Source organism: Sciurus carolinensis, unplaced genomic scaffold, assembly GCF_902686445.1.
Source record: "Sciurus carolinensis unplaced genomic scaffold, mSciCar1.2, whole genome shotgun sequence".
Classification (NCBI taxonomy): domain Eukaryota; kingdom Metazoa; phylum Chordata; class Mammalia; order Rodentia; family Sciuridae; genus Sciurus; species Sciurus carolinensis.
The window spans coordinates 1,304,128-1,310,127 of NW_025920124.1; the positions used below are offsets into that span (position 1 = coordinate 1,304,128).

Here is a 6,000-nt window from a genome sequence, read left to right on the forward strand (position 1 = left end):
AAACCCTTGGCAGGGCCTGGGTCAGATGTGACATCTGATTTTGGCATGAACAGCTCAGCTCCACTTTCTCCACGTAACAGTCACCACTGCATTTTCAGAGGTGACGTCTACCAAGGCAGCTGGAGAGGTACCAAAAAAGATCTTCTTGTCACTTTGTCAGTTTGTGCCACAGGCAAAGCCATGAGCAGTACAAGAAATGTGACCTGTGTTTGTTAGGCCCTGGGACACTTGGTACTGGGTTGTACCTGCCATGGTTTTTCAGTGTGTGTTGACTGTCCAGCTGCTCACAAGTCTGGGAAGTGGCACCTGAGGATGGCAAGGACTGTCCGGTAACATGCAGAACCCAAGCCCCAGCCCCACAAGCCACATCCGAGGTTGGCCTGGTCCCGTGTCTGGAATGTTCTCTGCAGGCCCCAAACTGAAGCTGGAGCAGCAGCTTGTCCTGGTTTTCTGCAGAGTTTCACTTAATCTTGGGGGAAAGCTAGGATGGATGCTTTCTGCTTCCAAGTTACCCCCAGGGGATTCCTCCAGATCCTGCTGCCCTGCCCTCCTGGGGAGAAAGTGGTGAAGAACAACACACTAATCTCTTGGATCAAAGGGAGGATCAGAATACAGAAGGCCCCCTCCACAGGATCAGTGCGTGCTGAGATAACTCCACAGGCTCTTGGCCCAGGAGGTGTTGACAGAAAGGCAGGCGCCCGCAGTGAGGTCACCGCCTGAAACCTCCTCACAGCTGTCCCTTGCCACCAGCACCGCACCCAGCCTTGGTCCCACTGAGCCAAAGGTTCCAGTGACCAAAACCTCCTGCACCCCACATTTCCCATGTCCCATTGGGTTTCCCCGCTTCTGATCTACAAATCTGCTTTTCATCACCTCCACCACTTTTTCCCTTCCGTGACCCTCACCTCCTCGGCCTTGGCCTGGCTCATCTGTTTCCATGTCCACGATCACAGCTTCCACTGGGGCAGAACAGGCAGCTCAGCTTCATACTAACAGCAACACACAGAAGCTTTGTAATTGACCTCCATGGAGATTTTCCAATGTCCCTTTGTTTAAAACAAAGGAAATCTTCCCAGGCTCTGTCATCTGACCTCAGGAGTCTCACCTTCTACGGATTCTGGAAGGACTTCCAATGTCCAGAGGGGAACAGAGTATGTGATAATCATGTTCTTTTCATAAATTTCTAACATCATCCTCATCACAATTATTATTCCACACTGATTTCCACTCCGATCCTTACGCACACACTTCTCTCTCCTGACATAAGCACTCTGGGCGTGTATCTCCTTCAGTTAAGGGCTTTGTTGTCAAACCTTAGCTTTGTCAGCTTACAGATCATTTCCACTGGTTTCTGTGTTTCTCAGGCTGTTCCTGCTCATGTTTCCCTGTGTGTGTCTTTTGCGTGGCGACTTCACCTAGGACACAGGTGTGACGGCATCAGGATCACTGTGGTCAGTGACCACAGTCCTCCCAGAGGCACAGGGCAATGCTGCCCATTCATGCATTTCCTCTGTCCTTGAACTTTTCCTGACTTTTTAGGTAAGATCAATGCCCTTAACATACACACACACACACACACACACACACACACACACACAACGCACAGGCTGGAGAGAGGTGGTGATATTTTTTGAGGGTAATTCTCAGGAGCAATAGTCGGTCGTTGGGTGTTCCTTAGTCCCAGCCCTCTAGTTTAAACCATTTCTGCTGTTAGAATTTTTCATGATCATGCATTTTAAAGTATTCACTTAAACTTAGGCTGAGATCATAGAACCCAGGAAAAGGGTGTGAAAGGAGCACAGAGAAGTGACACTCACTGAGTTGGAAGGTACCAGGCAACTTTCTTAATCTGGCTGTGAATTCTGGCCTTTGTTTGAGAATTAAATTTTGCCTTAGAGTGCTGAGAACTAAGCAAGGAGGAAGACCACTGTGCTTTGTGATGATCATTCAGTGTATGTATGAGTCTCTGTCTTGCACAAAGAACAGCAGGAGCCGAAGGTGCCCTTTGAGCCCTGGTGGCAGCTCTGGGGATGCTGTCCCAACCATGTCCTGTCATCATTCAGTGACTACAAACCTGATTTCTGGGCAGTTCAAAAGCATAGACCAGAAGAGGACTCAGCATCTAGTTTAGAAAGATGAAAGTAATATAATGAGACCAAAATACAACTAGCAAGAGGCCAAAGAATGTCCATCAAGACAGGCAGCCTTCCCTCCCTGTTCTTTCAGACACAGGCAGGTTGGCAAAGGCCCCTGTTGCCATGCGTGGATTGTCACGGTGGGAAATTTCCTCAGCTGTGTTATTCTCACTCAGTATTTGTTCCAAAGTCACCCTCTGTGGCTACAGAAAACCTGTTCTAAAAATAAGGAGGCTTTGGATCCATTTGGGGCCTGTTATGGTGTTCCCCCCAAAAGCTCATGTGTGAGACTGTGCAAGAAGGTTCAGAGAAGAAATAATTGGGTTAGGAGAGCCTTAGCCCAATCCTGGAACTGATGCCCCATGGGGATTAACTGAGTGGAAACTGCGGGCAGGTGGGGCGTGGCTGGGGGAGGCGGGTCACTGGGGACATGGCTCTGGGGGACATATTTTGTGTCTGGCAGGTGGAGTCCCTCTCTGCTTGCTGATCATCATGTGAGCTGCTTCCCTCCACCAAATAAACTTTTCCTTCTCTGAAATTGTTCTTGTCCAGTGTTTTAGTCACAGTATTGAAAAAGCCAACTAATACAGGGCCCAACCTGGAAAAAGGGAACTAGAAAATTAATAATATAATATTACTTGTGACTTTATATTTTCAGGCCTAGGTATGTTTTCATTTCAATAAAGACTTGTGCATGGCACGCAAAACTGGTTTTACAGATTAGATTATAAAATGAAAAGAAGCTCAAACACCTCAACCGTTCTCAGTCATGAAGTATCTTTGTTAAAAATAACTAACTGAACAGAGTATCATCTACTGCGTGTAGCAAATTACCCCAAAACTGTCTGGCTTAGAAAACAATAAGCATTTATCATCTCTCACAGTTGTTCATAGGGCCCCTTAGGTGAGGTTGCGGCTCAGGGCTTCTCATGAAGTGTCAGTCACAATGTCAGCAGGAGTGCAAGGGTCTGAGGGCTTGTGGAGCTGGGGAATCGACCTGAAGATTGGCCAGTGCCCTCGGCTGGTGAGGTGGAGCTGGAAGTCAGTATGAGGCTTCAGTCCCTGGCCACACGCACCTCCACCAGGCTGCTGGAGTGTCTTCATGAGTGAGCATTCTGAGAGAGACAGACAGACAGACAGACAGAGAGACAAAGACAGAGACAGAGAGACAGAGAGAGCGTCAGGTGGAAGTTATATCCACTTCATGACCTAGTTTCAGAAACCACCCAGCATGGCTTCTGCCACCTCTGTCGACCTGCTGTGCATCACTTAGTCCACATTCAAGCAGAGGAGAATTAAGCTCTGCATGTCCAAGAGGAGTGTCAAATTTGCAAACTTGTTTGAAAAGCATTGGTGCAGTTTATATAAAACAAAATTCACATTAAATCTAAATATCAGTGACTTTACCTGGATAAACACCTGGATAAACATCATCCAGTTCAAAACTTAGCATTTTTCAGCACCTCAAAAAGTCCCAACATGTGAATCTTTTAAAATTTTCTATATGCACAAATCATGATATGCAGATAAAGACAGCTTTAGTTCTTCTTTTCTAGTCTTTATAACTTGGGCTTACTTTTCTGGACTTTGTACTAAGACCTCTAGAACAACATTGAATGGACGTGGTGTAAGCAGATATCCTCGTTCTGAACTTGGGGCAACATGTCCAGCATTTCACCTTTTTTTCCAGTTAATTTCTAACAGGTCAAGGAAGTTCCCATCTACTCCTCTTTGACTAAGGTTGGCGACAGAACTGTGAGTGGGATCATTTCATGACTCTGCTGTTTGATTCACACAATGTGCACACACTGGCCAGGGTACTGCCTGTGGCTGTGACCCTTCCTTATCTCACTGATAAAACAATCAAACCAGATCTGCACATGGAGGAACAACACCCAGGCAGACCTCAGTTTCCAAAAATGCTGACTTCAAATGTGTATTTGTTTGTCAGTTCTGTGGTGGAAATTGCCAAGATTCCTCAAAAGGAAGCTTAATTATGCTTCATGATAAAAGTTTAGGTCGAACACAAAAATCTATCTTGTCTACGTGACACCTGAAGTAGGGCTCTGTGCTAGGGGCTGGGAATTGGGGGAGGGACATGGGGAAATGGAAGGGAGAGGATCCAGGCAGCCAAGTACCAAGGGCAGCAGCAGAAAGGGCAGATCTCACAGCCACAGCCTGAGAGCCGTCCCAAGGCTGGGCGTGGCTGGCATTTGTGACTCAGCATCTTGAGTCAGGCTGCTGAACTCTGCACATGGGGTGAAGAACTCTGAAATGTCTCAACACCTAATTCCCAAACCTCTAAAAGCAATAAAGTTTAAAATGAGAACACTTGCCTGGCACCTGCTAAGTGCCCTCAAATTCATTATCACACGTACTCTTACCCGCAACCAAGAGGCTCACATTCATTGTGAACAAACAAGGACACTGAAGCCCACAGACATTCGGGGACCTGCAACAGATCACACAGCTCAGGAGGGTGCCTCCGGAGCTGGTCCGTGGTCATCGGGGCATGCCATCTTTGCACTGGATCCTGTTGGCAAAGATTGCATGACAACTTCCAATCGTGTTTTTTCCATGGCTGCTGCAGATGTGTTCATGCTCTGGGGACTTTGTTTGGAGGGGGTGCTAGGGATCGAACCCAGGGCCTTGCACATGCTAAGCACATGCTCTACCACTGAGCTACACCCAGCCCTTAATGTGACTTTAGATGTTACTTTGCTCCAAATAAACTGAAGTGACTGACTTTAAGGTCCCCAGCTCTCATTCAGGGTACACTTAGCCAGTTAGCTGAGCAAACAGAGGGTAGCTTCTTCTCTTCTTCCTGGCACATGCACCTTTGCCTGATCTCAAGAGTCACACTCTAAGGACTCAGACATGGAAGAGGAACACACCTGGAAGGGGCATATTTCTACAACTAGACAAAGACTGTGCAGCAGTAGCCTAATGATGAATGACAGTCACTTAACCTTCTTCTTTCCCTTCCATTTTCCATTATCATGGGCAAACTCTTCCTTGGGCACTTTTAGGGCTGTGACCGTCCAATATTTCAGAAAGAAAACCTCAATTGACTAATTGCTAGTTGCTCCTTCATGTAGATGTTTGGGGTCATTCTCAATTTTTCAAACAGTAAGACCCACACCAGGACACTATGTGTGCACAGGGACATTCTGGATACCAGGTTGATCTCCACAGTGAGGCAGTGGTCTGCAATTCTGGTGTGGAGGCTCCGTTTTGTTTTCTTTTGGGGGAGGGTCCTGGGGATTGAACCCAGGGGCACTCCACCACTGAGTCACATCCCCAGTCCTATTTTGTATTTTTTACTTAGAGACGGGGTCTCACCGAGTTGCTTTGTGCCTCGTTTTTCTGAGGCTGGCTTTGAACTTGTGATCCTCCTGTCTCAGCCTCCCAATCCACTGGGATTATAGGCGTGCACCACTGTGACTGGCCAGAGGCTCCTCCTCATGAGTCTTGGACTGACAGTGGTGAACAGGGGCAGGTTAACTCAGGCCTCCACGGAGAGTGACAGTCCACGCAGCACAGGACCTCTCCCGAGCCAGAGGAGAATGGCCCTGGGGAGCACGGGAGCGTCCTGGGACCATCACCCAGGGACCCCAGGGGTGAGAGATGACTGCAGATCCAGCTTCAGGGAGGGCCAGGGAGCAGCTGGCTGGGCGTGTGGACCCAGCAAGGGCAGGAAAGGGGCTGTCTGTGTACATAACAGTCGGTGACCTCTGCAGAAGACAGACTCACATTTCCTCAAGGTTTTCTATTTGTACCAGATGAACTCAATGTCAGATCTGAAAGGGCAGCTTTCCAAGGGCGGGTGACACCAGTCTCATTTGCTATGTAAACAAGGACAGAG

The 6,000-nt window shown here is 47.9% G+C and overlaps 1 non-coding gene across 1 annotated transcript; it reads right to left on the bottom strand.

Moving 5' to 3' along the window:
* Positions 1 to 4,755: 4,755 nt before the first annotated feature.
* Positions 4,756 to 4,830, bottom strand: Trnaa-agc (transfer RNA alanine (anticodon AGC)). The gene has a single exon. It is a non-coding gene; the product is annotated as a tRNA-Ala (tRNA).
* Between the last annotated feature and the right edge of the window lie 1,170 nt (positions 4,831 to 6,000).